This window comes from Malania oleifera, chromosome 12, assembly GCF_029873635.1.
Source record: "Malania oleifera isolate guangnan ecotype guangnan chromosome 12, ASM2987363v1, whole genome shotgun sequence".
Classification (NCBI taxonomy): domain Eukaryota; kingdom Viridiplantae; phylum Streptophyta; class Magnoliopsida; order Santalales; family Ximeniaceae; genus Malania; species Malania oleifera.
This window is the reverse complement of record NC_080428.1, coordinates 29,804,600-29,821,328: the sequence shown is the minus strand read 5'-3', so window position 1 is coordinate 29,821,328 and position 16,729 is coordinate 29,804,600.

The following is a 16,729-nucleotide window of genomic DNA, read 5'->3' as shown; positions in this document are numbered from 1 at the left end:
AATTCATCATTTCGAAATCAGTTCCTTTTGGATACCATAATCCTAAATCTCGTGTGCCTAGCAAATATCTAAGGATTCTTTTCATTGCAATTTGATGTGATTCCTTAGGAGCCGATTGGAATCTAGCACACACACACACACTGAACATGATATCTGGTCTACTTGTTGTTAAGTAAAGTAAGCTTCCTATCATGCTTCAGTAATGCTTGGTAACAACTTGTTTCCCTTTTTCATCCTTGTCTAGACTAGTTGAGGTACTCATGGGAGTTCCTAGGTTTACTTTCTTCCATATCAAACTTCTTTAACATGTCTTTAATATACTTAATTTGATTTATAAAGGTTCCATTTTTAGCTTGTTTGATTTGTAATCCTAGAAAGTAATTTAACTCTCCCATCATGCTCATTTCAAACTCTCTTTGCATAGTTGTAGCAAATTCATTACACAAGTCTTCATGAGTTGCTCCAAATATAATATCATCAACATAAATTTGTACTATAAGCATATCAATTTCTTTGGTTTTTATAAATAAGGTGCTATCTATCTTTCCTTTTGAAAATTTGTTTTGGAGTAGGAATTTGCTTAGTCTATCGTACCAAGCTCTAGGAGCTTGTTTAAATCCATATAAGAATTTAGTTAGCTTGAATACATGATTTGGATTTTTAGAGTCTTCAAAACCTGGAGGTTGTTTAACGTAAACTTCTTCATTAATATAGCCATTTAGGAATGCTCTTTTTACATCCATTTGGTATAATTTGAAGTCTTTATAGGCTGCATAGGCAAGAAGCATCCTTATTGCTTCAATCCTTGCTACAGGAGCAAAGGTTTGTTCATAATCAATGCCTTCTTCTTGATTGTAACCTTGTGCTACAAGCTGAGCTTTATTTCTTACAACTACCCCAGTTTCATCATTTTTATTTCTAAACACCCATTTAGTTCTATGATTGAATTATCTTTGGGCTTAGGTATAAGTTCCCATACTTGACTTCTTTCAAATTGATTTAGTTCCTCCTGTATAGCTACAATCCAAAAATCATTTTTTAAGGCTTCTTCAATATTCTTGGGTTCATCTTGAGACAAGAAAGCATAATGGTTACAAATGTTTTTTAATGAGGTTCTAGTGGTTATTCCTTTTGATGGTTCTCCAAGAGTTTGGTCTTTTGGGTGACTTTTAGCATATCTCCATTCTTTAGGTAGATCTAGATTTTCAATTTTGTTTTCTCTTGAAGCATCATTATTACTTTCTTCTTTTATTTCAATATCTTCTTCTTTTTGTGAAATATCTTCTTTTTCATCAATCTTAATTTTGTTGACATGATCATTTAATTCATCAAACGTTATGTGTATTGATTCAATAATTGTAAGAGTTCTTCTATTATAAACCCTATAAGCTTTACTATTTGTTGACTAACCTAAGAAAGTTCCTTCATCAAATTTTGCATCGAATTTTCCTAGACCATCTTTAGTATTAAGGATAAAGCATTTGCATTTGAATACATGAAAGTAAGAAATATTTGGTTTTCTTCCTTTCCATAATTCATATGGTGTTTTTTCTATACTAGATCTTATGAATACTCTATTTATGATGTAACAAGCTGTATTTACAGCTTCTACCCAAAAATATTTAGGTAAACCATTTTCGTTTAACATAGTTCTTGCCATTTCTTATAAGGTTCTATTTTTTCTTTCAACAACTCCATTTTGTTATGGAGTCCTAGGTGCTAAAAAATTATGGCTTATTCCATATTCATTATAGAATTTTTCAACATTTTTGTTTTTAAACTCCCTACCTTGATCACTTCTAAAGTTTGTTATATTATAGCCCTTTTAATTTTGTAATTTCTTACATAATGTGATTAGTATGTTATAGGCTTCATCGTTGTTTGCTAAGAATAATACCCAAGTGAATCTTGAATAATCATCCACTATTACAAAAGCATATTGTTTACCTCCTAGGCTTAAGGTTCTAGTTGGACCAAATAAGTCTAAGTGCAGCAATTCTAGGGGTCTTTTAGTAGATATGTATTTTTTCTTTTTGAAACTTGTTTTAACTTGCTTTCCCTTTTGGCATGCATCACACATCTTGTCTTTTATGAATTTTGTATTTGGTAGTCCTTTTACAAAATTTTTCTTTGATAATTTGGATAATAGGTCCATTCTAGCATGTCCTAGTTTCCTATGCCATAGCCAACTTATTTCATTCATTGCTGCCAAACAAGTTACGTTCTGATTTACTAAGTTCTCAAGATTTATACAATAAACATTATTTATCCTATGAGTTATAAACAAGGTTTCATTGTTCTTAGGATTTCGGATAACGCATTTTTCTTTCTTAAAGATTATTTCAAACCCTTTGTCACTTAATTGGCTAATGCTTAAAAGGTTGTGTTTCAATCCTTCTACTAATAGCACATTGTCAATAGTGAGAGAAGGTTCTTTACCTATTTTTCCAATGCCGATAATTTTACCTTTGGCATTATCGCCAAAGGTGACATATCCTTCATCCTTTTGTCTTAGAGAGGTAAACTTGGTCTTATCGCCAGTCATGTGCCTTGAACACCCGTTGTCCAAGTACCACTTATCTGTTGATGGTGTTGTCCTAAAACATACCTACAATGGAGGATTCTTTGTGTTAGTCTTTGGAACCCAAATTCTTTTAAGTTTCTTTGTTTTGTTGTTAGTTCCATTATTGACTTTCCATTCTCCTTGCACTTTAACATACTTTCTTTTTAGTGGGCAATTGAACATTACGTGACCTTTAGTCTTGCACATATAGCAAGTAGTGTGTTCATGTTTGTTGTTTGAAGAGGTGCTAGCATAGTGGTTGGCTTCCTTGACGAAGTATCTCATGTATAATTTTTTATTCTTTATATTGGTTTTACCATTATAACCAATCCCTTCTTTATTTCCATGTAGCCTTTGCTAACCAATCATCTTTTCAAAATTTTCTTTACCTTTGGTAAAGTTATATATAATTTTCTCCTTATCCTCTACTAATTTCTTAAGTTGATTTACTTCTAAATCCTTTTTATTTAAATCATCTTCATGAGTTTTTCCTAACTTTTGAGTTACTTTATTTATTTCCTCTTCTAACCTTTTAATACAAAAGTTTTTTTCTTTTTCAATGGTTTTGAATGATTTAAGTTGCTTCAATAGTTCTTTATTTTGATCTTTCAAAGTTATATTTCTCTTGGAAATTTTTATGAATCTCTTATGCAAAAAAAACAACTCAGCTTGTGATTCCTTATAGGAAGGCATGCTGTCACATGACTCATCACACGACTCATTGCAAGATTCTACAGAGGAATAGTATGAGTTTACCTCTTCTTCATTCACCATGAAGCATATGTTTTCCATCTCTTATCCGCTTGATTCGTTTTCTATCTCGTTGGAGCTTGAATCATCCCAGGTAGCTTTCACAGCTTCTTTCTTTTTCTTCTTGTCTTTCTTGAGCAACGGACAATCTGGTTTGATATGCCCTGGTTTCTTGTAGTGATAACATCTTGGAGGTTCATTCTTACTTTTATTTTCTTTCCTACTTGTCTCTCCCTTTTTAGGTTTCTTTTTATTGAACTTTCTAGGAAATCTTTTATTACTTCTATAGAACTTACTTAGTCTCTTAGTGATGAATGCTAATTCATCTTGATCTAAGTCACTTGTTTCACTTTCCTCTTCACGAGAGCTATGGCTAGAAACTTTTAGTGCAATGGATCTTTTATGCTTTGGTTCAGGATTCCTTTCTTTTAAGGCCATTTCATAGGTGAGAAGTGAACCTATGAGTTCATCTAAAGAAGTGGTCTTCAGGTTTCTACCTTCAGTGATAGCTATCGCCTTTGGTTCCCATATTGAGGGAAGGCCTCTTAGAATTTTTCTGATCATTTTGTAGGTAGTGTAAGTTTTCTCTAAGGCACTTAACGAATTTATTATGTGGGTAAATCTGGTGTACATACTAGATATTATTTCATCTGAATTCATCTTGAATGCTTCATATTCGCTTGTTAACATATCTATCCTATTGTACCTAACATCTATAGTTCCTTCATATGTCACTTCTAATTTGTCCCATATTTCTTTAGCGGTTTTGCATGTTATGATGCTATTAAATTCGTTAGCATCTAAAGCACAGTATAAAGCATTTATAGTGCTTGAATTGATTTGAAGCATTTCATAATATGAATCGGTCATATCCTTTTTCTCTTTTGGAATCTGTTTTCCATCTACTATTTTAGTGGGAATAAGGTCTCCATCCATAACTACTTCCCATGCTTTCCAATCCATGTGTTGGAGATAAATTTGCATTCTCTTTTTCCAAAACGTATAATTATGTCCACAGAAAATTGGTGGATGGGTTGAGGATTGGTCTTCACCAAAGGGTGCTACTCCTATATTTGTCATTTGATCCTTTTATATTTTCTTGTTAGAAATTACTATAACTAGGCTCTGATACCAATTAAAATTGGAATAGCTTCCCAAGAGAGGCGGGGGGGGGGGGGTGAATTGGGTTTAAAATTTTTTTTTCCCTTTAGTCTTAGTTCTTTTGAGTTGTGACAACAATCAAAACTTAAATACAATCATAATCAACACAACAAGATGAATTACTCAATTATTGTAACAATAACCCTGTATATATGTGAAAATTTGCTGAACTTGTAATAAGCATTGTATCACAATTATTCTTCTTCCTAATGTTCAGTTTTTAAATAAACTTTCAGATTAATAGGTCAAGGATGATTAGCCAACGTAGTCCCTTTAGGTTTCCGTAATCAATGCTGATCAATTCAAAACGAATTACCTTACGGTCTATTTAACAACCAAACATTTAGAATTGACTTTTAAAGCAACCGCATAGATTATATCTTTTGTAAAAAGAAAAAATAAAGAGTAGAGTAGAGAAAGAAGAACACAGGAATTTTTATGAGGTTTGGCTTCAATACAGCCTACGTCCTCACCTTTGGCAAAACCACCAAAGGATTCACTATTATCATTCCTTTACCAGGTGAAACAAGACCACTTACAAACACTCCTGGGGCAAGGCTAAAGACCTCCTTCTCCAAACAATATCTCCTTGTTCGGTCCAACGATTCAGCACTCGAACCATCAATTAACCTATTACAAAGATATAAAACAAGACATACAAGAACTTGCTCCTCAAAGAGCTGATTAGTACAAATTGAAACACTGTGTACTTCAATAAATTCAGAACATGAATTTTAGAATGAAGCTCTTAGAAACTTATCACCGTAGGTATCTTTCAATGGATGGAAGAATAAACAACTTGATGCACAAACTCAGTAAGGAACTCAACCAAGCTTTCAAAGAATTTTGTGAGAGATGAGAGCAATAGCACACTTTCAGAATTTCAGTAGGCTTTTTGAGAAAGAATGAGAGCTGTATTGATTTCTTGGTATTTAAAACAATGATACTTGAGGGTATTTATAGAGATAGAAAACCTCATTGGTTGTTGCCCAATAATACTTAAATTTGTTTCCAAATATTAAAATTATTTAAGCTTCCAATTATTTGAATTTCAAAAATTATATCCATTGGAAATTTGAAAAATGCCGCGAGCCAGATGACTGTGAAGCCCTGGATGTCATTTTTCCATATGTTATAGCTGTAGAAAACAAAGGTAGAGAGGTGGCAGCCGTCTGTCCCTTGATTGGCAATCGTCTGTCACTAGAATAATGTAGTTATAATACAATTCAGTAGGGTGGCAGTCGTCTGTCCATATGGTGACAGTCGTCTGTCCATGAACAATTCAACTTTTTCAATATACACAGAGGGTGGACAGTCGTGTGGCAGAACACTCACAGACTTCTCACTTGACACTGGAAGTTATCTGTCTGAACTTTGACAGTCATCTATCAGGCTTCTGTCTTCAATTAAGCTTTACTAAATTTTCCAGTCATCTGTCCATAAACAGGCAGTCGTTTATCAACTGACATTTTTGCATTTCAAACATATTTTAAAATTCTCTCTTCTTTGCTTAATTAATCTTGGAATATTTACTTGTTTGACTTTGAAATATTTGTTCCAAGTTTTATATTAAGGTCACTAAGTCTCTTTACCTAAAAAGCTTCAAAATGAAAACTTCATATTTGAATAAACTTAGAAGTCCTTACAAAGATTTTGATCTAAGCTATTTTGACATTTTCTTGGCTTTGAGTCCTTTCAATTCTTCTCTTCAATCTCTTAGACTTCTTTTAAAGCTTTCATTTATAGATCTTTGATATTCTCATGAACCTCTCTTTATTCCTTGATCCTTGTAGGCTTTCATGTCAAGGTATATGTATTTTGAGCAATTCAACTTTACCTGTAATCATATCACTTGAAAATATATTAAATAATTTTTACTTTGTTATCATCAAAACCAAGAGTTTGTAAGCCTAACTAGGCCAATACCCTCGACCCACCACGTGGGACTCGGGGTGCTACTTTAGTGACATTTGTATACTTGATACCATATTTATCATATAATAGTGGCGGAAATACATGACACATTCTCCCAGAGTACATTAAAAGAGTTATAAACTACCTTTATAAACAAATGTCTCAAAATATTCATATTACAGACCATATTACAATTCAAAATCCAACTCAGTCCATATGACCATATTACATATCCAGGACCATAAAAATAACTTAAATACATTTGAGTTCCTACAGACACTCACAAAAACTAAACTGGCTATCACCCAGCCCTGGAGTTCATTAAGCACGATCTCGAAATGGTCCTGAAAAATGATTTGTATATTGGGGTGAGACACTTCTCAGTAAGGCAGATTAAGTTAATATCAATGTGTGGCCAACGTGAGTTTTAATATATACAAAATATCCTCATTTGTTAAATAACCACAATTATAAAGTCATTCTCAAACCTTACCCACACACACATACACACACACACACACACACACACACAATTATTATAAGCGAAAGTTCTTAAGGATAGAGGAGGTTACACGCCCATACATGTAGCTCCCCTATACTCTAATATGTTATACAACCTGGTATGACTACAACTGATACTTATCAGGGTACTTGCCTTTCTCAGTAAGCCCTCAGGCAGAGATTTTACTTCGTCATAAACATTCATGCATTTTAAATAGTAAACAAATACTCACACCTTTATAGTTGAAAAATATGCATTTATTCCCTCAGTGTAATTCTGTTCAATAAATAGTAACACCATTTACATAAATTAAAAAATATGCATCACTACAAAAAATTAGGGTATTAATGAAGGATCAAATCCGTCACTACTACTTATAAATTCGTCACTAATAGTATTAGTGACAAATTTATGAGTACTAGTGACGATTTTAAAATAGTTGTTATATCTACCGTTACTACTAACTTTTAGTGACGAATTCAAAATTTCGTCACTAATAATGGAGTATTAGTGAAGGATTATAATCGTCACTAAAACCTTGATACTGTCACTATAAATTCAACATCGGTTCAACTCAAATTCGTCACTAATAGTAGGGTATTAGCGAAGGATTCAAATTCGTCACTAACAGTACAGTATTAGTGAAGAATCTAAAAATCGTCACTAATACCCTACTATTAGTGAGCAATTTGAATCCTTCACTAATACCTTACTATTATTGACAAATTTGAATCCTTCACTAATACCCTACTATTAGTGACGAATTTGAATCATTCACTAATAATTAGAAAAATTAAAAAAAAAAACCTATAATACTAATTGTTTTAATCATCAATTCCTGTAAAAACCTGTAATTACATTTTCACATACATAACCTGAAACCATAATTACTACAAAATTCGTAAATCATTCAAAATTTTGAATTCAAATGCAAATTCAATTAAAATAAAGAAATAACATCTATTCAGATAACAAAAAAAGCTTCAAAATATTCAAAATTCAAATACAAATACAAGTACAAATTCAAATTAAAATACAAAAATTCCATTTGTTCAAATAACAATAACAATTATAAAAAAATAATCAAAAGTTGCATCTGATTACTATAGTGCATGCATGCATAGCATCATGCTGATGTTATAACAGTCGTGAACCCTACAAATTAAGAGTCATTAAAAAAAAAATAGTATACATATGGAGAGTTGGCGTTCAGTATAATTAGGAAAAATAATTATAAGATATAACAAATTCGCAAAGATTTCATAATCATGCATATTACACAATTTGTACGGTAGTAATATCAATAATGAAAACCTAAATAATGTCAGTATTTAAAGCTAAACACTGAGTTTACATATTTCCATTGAGTTGCACACTTGAAAGGTAGCCTATAAAGTTAAAGGGATGAAAGGGTCTTTGAATAACCATGAGAAGATACACACACAACTATACTTGCAACTACTTATATATATATATATATATTATGTGTAATTACCTTTTAATTTTTTGAAAGGTAAAACCCAGTGAATTCATTAATAAATAAAGCTCAAGTTAGAGGCTTGAGGATATAAAAGTGTAGGAAGACCCAAAACAAGAAACCAATAAGGCAATAAAAATAGTGAACAGCCAACAAATCAACAAAAAAACTGAAGAGAACACCAATAATAGAAACTGCCAAAGCAGCTGAATCAGCCCCCGAGAATTTGATAGTGTTCATTAACCATATGTGTAATTATTATCTTAAGATTGAGGCACCTTTAGTTATGGAGGTTGTTTTATAGCTTTTTTTTTTTTTTTGTGATATTGTTTAAAGTCTTTTAGGCATGTTTAGTCATGAAAATTATTTTATAATTTTTTTCTATGATGGCATTTAAGACCTTTCAAATAGTTGATTAATTTTTTAGGACATGAGGTTAGTGTGTCCTTCTACCCTAATCTCCAATTAAATAAATTTATGTCTAATATTTGAGTCATTTGTTGCCCTTTTGATGAGCTTAGGTGCTTACGAGCAGGTAACATAGATCCTTATGTCATCCTCCTTTGTAGTACTCAGGAGTAGAAAATCAGCATTGCATCAAGTGGGTCTTCAATCAGTTTGAATTTATACCTAAGAAATTATAGAACGAAAGTGAAAATAATTTTTGTTGATAGCTGGATTAGTGTACTTACAATGGGCCTTTAAGCTATGTGCTTAATGGTAAAAGTGATTGTTGTAATGTATATTATACAAGTTTGGTAACTGTTATATACAAATGGCTGATACAGGGCAAGGGGCTTAGCCAGAATGGAATGAGAATTTTGTATTCACCATAACTAGTGAGGTCTCTGAACTTAGGATGAAGATCATGGACAGCGATAGTGCTACTCAAGATGATTTTGTAGGAGAAGTAACGTGAGTTGCAATTTATTATCAGTTGTTTCTTCTTTTATTTTTCTTTTTCATTTTATTATTTTCTCAAAGTACTAACTTGGTTGCATCCTACCTTTTTATGCATTATACCTGCTGCTTGGCTTTTCACTTGTAAATATAGGATTCAAAGATTGTGAACCATGGGTGTTTGCACATTGTCCCTTGATCAGTACACTACCTTAAATTTTTCATAACATCTGAAATTTCAGTACAATTGCTGAGATTACTTTGATTAAAGATGTTTAGAAAGGGGACTATTTAATGAAATCACATAATGACTGTTCTTTAGATTTTTCATTGTCTTCAATTTCAGAAAACATAAACAGTATAGGGGAGAAATCACATTCTCCAAACCATAAATATCCTTATTGTAAAATGCATTGTAGCCATTCAATTTCAATGGGAGTTTTATATCTCCCGTGAGTATTATTTTGTATAGCCTCTATGATTCTTGACTAGTCATTATAGGAACTAAATAATAAATCAGCCTCTAACACTTGGCTTAAACATGTTCATTTGGCTTGGTATATAAGTGTGATAAGTTACTTGCAGTGTGTTTTGTATCTTGTGAATTTGTATACAACTTGAAAAAATTATATAGAATGGTTGTTCTTAATAATCTTGATTCTTGAAAGCACTTCCAGCAGTTATGAAATTTGATTTATGTTTTCAATGAATCATTATTGATTGCATAACTTGCTTGATTTCAATTAATTTTCTTGGCGATGAAAGATAATAATAAAAAAATAAATTGGTAATAATCCACCATCCACCATTGCTTTTATTAGAAGATAAATAGAAATCTTAGTTTCTAGATTATTATTATTATAAAATGTCACTATTTTTTTTTTGTGATAATGTTTAAAGTCTTTTAGGTATGTTTAGTCATGAATGTTTCTTTAAATAAACTAAGCATACGTTGCCTCATTTCTTATGATTCCTAACTTTCACTCATCATTTCAAAAATATTTTAACATTCGTTTTATCATAATTATCATTGTACATGGTTTTTTTTGGGGAAAATTTTAACGAAATTTCGGCAGCATACTGTCTGTAAATTGGACATTTTCCTATAAAACCTGTACCTGATAGGTTCAAATAAGTTATTTATAATTCAGTTCAAGGCACACGAGGACCTATATCCACTACCAGCATGCAATACACATCAATTGCATCTGCCAGGCAGGAGGCATTTTAGACTAGCATGCAATCAGGTAGCAATCAACAAATCACAATATATAAACTATCCATTAAATTAAGAATATAAATAGCAGAGAACAGTGGATAGTATTGAGTTCATTTTAGTATTGTTATTCATCTAGGCATATGAGCATGAATATTATGAGATGATGAGAGCATTTAATTTAGAGAATTATGAAGATGATGTTGCCTCTGAGTTATGTATATATTCAACTTATGGCTTTTTCTAATTTTCAAATCCTTAGCCAAGTGTTTTTAATATTTTCAATGATTTAGGTTCGACAATGAATGATTTAGGCTTACCGGACCAAAAATGTATAAATGAATGCTTCTTTAAATGAACCAAGCCTACATTGCCTCCTTTCTTATGATTCCTAGCTTTCACTCATCCTTTAAAAAATATTTTAACATTCATTTTATCATAATTATCATTGTACATGATTTTTTTTTGGGAAAATTTTAACGAAATTTCGGCAGCATGCCGTCTGTAAATTGAATATTTTCCCATAAAACCTGTACTTGATAGGTTCAAATAAGTCATTTATAATTCAGTTCAAGGCACACAAGAACCTATATCAACTACCAACATGCAATACACATCAATTGCATCCGCCATGCAGGATACATTCTAGACTAGCATGCAATCAGGTAGCAATCAACAAATCACAATATATAATCTATCCATTAAATTAAGAATATAAATAGCAGAGAATAGTGGATAGTATTGAGTTTAGTGTAGTATTGTTATTCATCTAGGCATATGGACATGAATGAGCAACCACAAGCTCAATACACATCCTTATTCAAATAAGGATTTCAATACTTAACACATGTTGTCTTACATGTATGCATGATCATAAGGTGCATGAACACACTCTTTATTCAAAACAATATGCATGAACACACTCTTAATTCTAGACAGTTTATTCATCTAAAGTCACCATCACATAACATTCAAATAACATACATTTACACTTTTTCTTTCCGAATATAGCAGTGTTATCCCAACTAAGTGCACATTTTATCTCAATCACGTGCCAAATTCTAGCTTTCCTAACCACCGCTTAATGCAGAAATTCGAACAGGTAAAGCTATCATCCATACAAGATGAATATCTATCATATGAAAATTTCCCAACTAAACAAGATATACAACTATGATAACAATAAAAAAAAACATGTATGCATTATGCAACCATATCAAGTAATTAGAGACAACAACATCCAAAAGCAGGATGGATACGTAAGGAGGATGCATTTAGAAGGAGGACACATCCAAAACAAAGACGCATTCAAAAGGAAGCCGCATCCAAAACGAAGATGCATCCACAAGGAGGATGCATCCAAAAGGAGGTTGAATCCGCAGAGAGGATGCATAGGCACATCCACAAGGAGGATGCTTTCACAAGGATGATGCATCCAAAAAGTGCAACACTGATGGAGCTTTCTAAACAACAAAGATCAAAAAATAATATTAGTCGATGAAAAAGGTAATAATTATAAACTTGAATTGAAAATATATGCATCATGTCATTGAATTGGTGAAATTGTAATTCAATATGGGCAAGGTGTTCGATGAGTAAAGCAATTTCAAAGAACCTAAAACCTAAAGCAGACATTTATTTATTATCAAAACTCTCAATATTTTTTTGAAACAGAAAATCTTGTAAAATCAAGTTTATTTTTTTGAAACACTGAAAAATTTCATCTAACTCAAGCTATCATTTTCAATGAAATTATTTGAATATTTTAAATTTACATATACATTATTGAAGCTTCTATACAATTGGAAGATATCAAACATGACATTTACTATATTTAGCTTTAACGTTGGAGGGCATTTCTACTCAAAATTCCCATTTTTATGAAATATTGTCTCAAATTCAAAATTTTGATTGAAATTTTGATAAGTTTCATTAATGCTTCAAGATTTTGATAAAATTTGAATGATCTGTGGACATCTTGAAGGAAATTTGTAAGATAGAATTGACCTTTTTTTGTTTAATGATGGTGAAAACTGGAAACTGTAGTAGAAATTACCATAATTATTGAAATTTAAAACCATATTTATACATGGTTCTATTTTGGATAAATTACTTCCATCCCTTTTGGCTATAATTCAATATCTGTCCTGTGATTTTGAAAACTATAGCTCCCAAACTTTGCTGCAAGAAATGTAAAAACATCCAAAATTGATTCAAAATTTGAAAATTACTAAGTGGCACCATTCATACTGAACAATTTAGGTGCCAATATGCTTATGATATAAAGATAAATGCGTTTGTTATCATTTGTAGCTCATATTCAGTTATATGTATCATATTAGTCAAACAACACTTTTACACAAGTACTATGTTAAGCCATAAGTACTATGCATACCTTCTAATGAGAGGAGCCACCCACATCATCTAGTCGAGATTGGCGCATCATTTGCTCGAGCTGCCTTGCCTATTCTTCATGTCTTGCAGCTGGGCTTGAAAGGTGGGCACCGTGTCTTTCAATTGCTAGTTCTCCATTTCCACCATATGCATCCATCGAGCCATCTCCTCCCCACAAGACTCGATGTCTCAACGCGCTCATTCCATGTTTGCACAAGCCGCAGCACCCATGGATGATGATGTTGTTGGGGTGATGTATCCACTTCGAAGACCTTTCACCCAGCCCCCACTCGTTCCACAAGAACTTGGGAAGTTATCTGGAAATCTATCATTTGTTGACTCCCCTCTGAAACAGGTGCATCCCTCAGCTCAACCATCCATGCCTAATTACAGTCATGAAAATGATAAAAAGGAATAAATAAGAATACAACTTTGATGTTTTGAATCAAGTAATAAACTAAATATTTTGTTTCACATACATGTTTGCCCTGCGCACCCTCACACCACTCCCTCGATCGTCGTTGGTGTGTTCTCTGATAAAGATCCGGCAAAAGCTCCTCTGCGCTAGTCTTTAGATCACGCTACATTATCATATAAGACATCATTAGTATTAAGTCATGTAATGATCAAATAGTTTTATATATAGTAATTACTCATCGATGATTTACGAATAACCTCGATCCACCGTAATGCGTCGTAGGGAGTTTGTTGCTGTTCGCAACATTTGTTTCACATATGGCTTACAAGGAAGATGTAATGATGGTTTATTAGCGATATCAATGTGAAAAATTAGTGATTATAATACAAACACATCACCTGATGGTGTGCATCGCAAAAATGACGAAACATCACCTCCCAATCCTCTTGGGATATCTTATCGTATGACTGTGCTTTTTCTTGATCTCCCATCGCCCAAAAATGCTCGCTCATTTTCGAGCGATAGCCTTAAATTTACTGCACAATTGGATGTCCACCGCCCTCTTCACATGGTCAATCTCGAGGATGTCCATATCGAACTCCTCCTGCATAGTTAATACAATAAGAATGTTAAACAATTGTTAATTGGCTAGTATATTAAAAGTAAAATAAAAAATAAAAAAAGGGTTTGGGATTACTTATAAAAATGCGCATGTAAAGAACCATGCGTTGCTCCTGAGTCACTTGCGGCCAACTGAAGGCCGTGATTGGAGCATACTATCGACATATAATGTTGAGCTCCCGGGTCCACAAGGTGCACCAATCGTTAAGCGGGGCTATGTAGCCTGGAGTAATGTTGATCCAAATCCCCTATATGTAGCTTGGAGTAATGTTGATCCAAATCCCCTGCGTAGTCCTCTCTAGGTGCTTCTTCAGCGACATGTTCTTCACTACACCACGGTCTGACCTCACCATGGATATAGATGCTGAAAGTAGAGTTAAATTAAGAACAACATTATAATCATACATGTGAATAACTAACATCAATAGTTGAAATGTAAATAAATTAATCATATCCTTACCAACACTGCTCATCATGGTCGGCAACTCACCCTGCAGATTAGTCACATCTGTGGTATCCATGTTTGTTCGAGGTCCAGATGGCTCAGAAAATGATGGTACCATAGCACCACCGACGTGCTCCGCTGGTCTCAAGGCCACTGGATCAACCTTGTGCGACGACGTAGTCGATAGCGTGAAAGGAAGTCGACCACAACGGTCTCAAGGTGCCATGTTTGCAAAATATTAGACAAGTAAATATAAAAAGTATGAATATTAGATGGATGCATAATAAATATATTTTTAGTTATTTACACATGTCAAAAACATGGTGACAACCTTCACTTGCTTACCCCCTACACGTCCTCAATATTGGTATCATCCTCACTTTCTAAAGTGTCTTCCTCTTCACTACAGTACTCTACCCCTGTTTCATCTTCCCTATCAGTTTTCTCATCATTGATGAAGTGAATGTCTGCAAAAGGTTCAATTGTAATGTCAGTAGTCTCTACGGCTTCTGCCGTGGCACCAACCCTATGCAATGGTATAAGATCGAGGCTTTCTTTGACAACATTGAAAGTAGATTGCAATGCTACACTGACATATGGCTCATATTCTTGGAATGCAGCCTCACTGGCACTCATTTCCTCATCTACAACTTCTGTAATAGCATACAAATTTCGAGGAGGAATCTTTTGGGCCACATGCCACTCACCCTTCAATTTTGTTTCTTTAAAGGTAAAAGACTTGTTCTACCTGCGTCGCTATCACAAAAGGGTAATTTTGATACCATGTCTTACTAAAATTAACGCAGGTAAAGTAGGCATCCATGTTTATCCTAGTCTTTTTTATTGCCAATGTCCCACTTGGTACACTTGAACATGTGGACGAGTCTATTGGCTCCATAACTAAGCTATATAATGTCATCCAGCACACCAAAGTAGTCAATTTCTTCATCTCCTTCTATGCCTAGCACTGCAACCCCACAATTTTGGATTCTTCTATATAGTTCAAGGGACTTTGTATGAGATCGTAACTCGTTGACAATGTAACCACTATAACGGTTAACTCCTTGATCAAGGCCACATGGCAACACGTACAAATCTTTACTTGTCGTTGGTTCTTAATTGTAATACATTACTTTCATCTATTAAATAAATAGGAGTTTAGAAGAATAAACCATAAATAGTGAAAACGTACATTGCTTCATACTCAAATAGTATTTGTCACTTACACAACTCCCAAACCAATTGATAAATTCCTTCTTATGTCTTTCGTCAACATTCCTTTCATTTTTGGCTAGAAGTTCAGCTTTATATTCACTATATGCAACAGTAGTACATGTTAATGTCAACTAAGTATATAAGTATGCATATGCAAATACAATGCAAAGTAAGGAGTTTGGAACCACGTATTGGATATATGGAACAATTTCATCACAATTATTGAGGACGTAAAAATGAGCCTTTTGTAGGTCATCCATATTAATGAAATTGTAAACTCGTGCACCAAAAGGCCAAACATTTTCTCGAAATATAGAGCTCCTCGGTTCTTTATCTTTGGCTTTAATAGCATGAACATCTGCATTGTGCTCCTCATGAGTGAACCTTGTGTCAATATCATGTAGATACATTGAGCAAAATGCAAGACATTCACTGTTAATGTATGTCTCAATGATTAAACCTTCTGGCCGTGCCTTATTGTGCACATACCCCTTCAAAGTGGACAAAAACCTGTGCATTTTACATAGCATTATAGACTTGTAGACACAAAAAATAAAAAGAAAGAAACAAGGAAATCACGTGACCATGATACAAGGACTTTATAATTTACCTCTCAATAGGATACATCCAACAATATTTAACCAGTCCTCCAATTATGGCCTCCCTTGGTAAATAGATGGCTAGGTGGACCATCACAACGAAGAATGTTGGCAGAAATATTTTCTCCAGCTTGCATAGTATGATCATGATGTCATCCTCTAATTGTTCAAGTACGTTTACGCTCAATTTTTTAGAGCACAATTATCGAAAAAAAATCCCCAGGTCAATTAACACCGAGCAAACATCTTCAGTCAAGTGTCCATGAAGGAAAATGGGTAGAACACGTTGTAGAAAGACGTGACAACCATGACTTTTCATTCCTAACATCTTCCCTTCCTTCGTGTTTATGCATCGAGTTATGTTCGATGCATATCCATCAGGGAACTTCACTGATTTCAACCATTCGAAGAATTTATTCTTCTCATCCTTTGAAAATGTGTAACAAGCTGATGGCATGAGAATTTTGTCTCCATCACGAAACAGGTGCAACTTAGGACGTATTCCTATATCTTCCATATCCTGACGAGCATTTGCGGTGTCCTTTGTCTTCCTA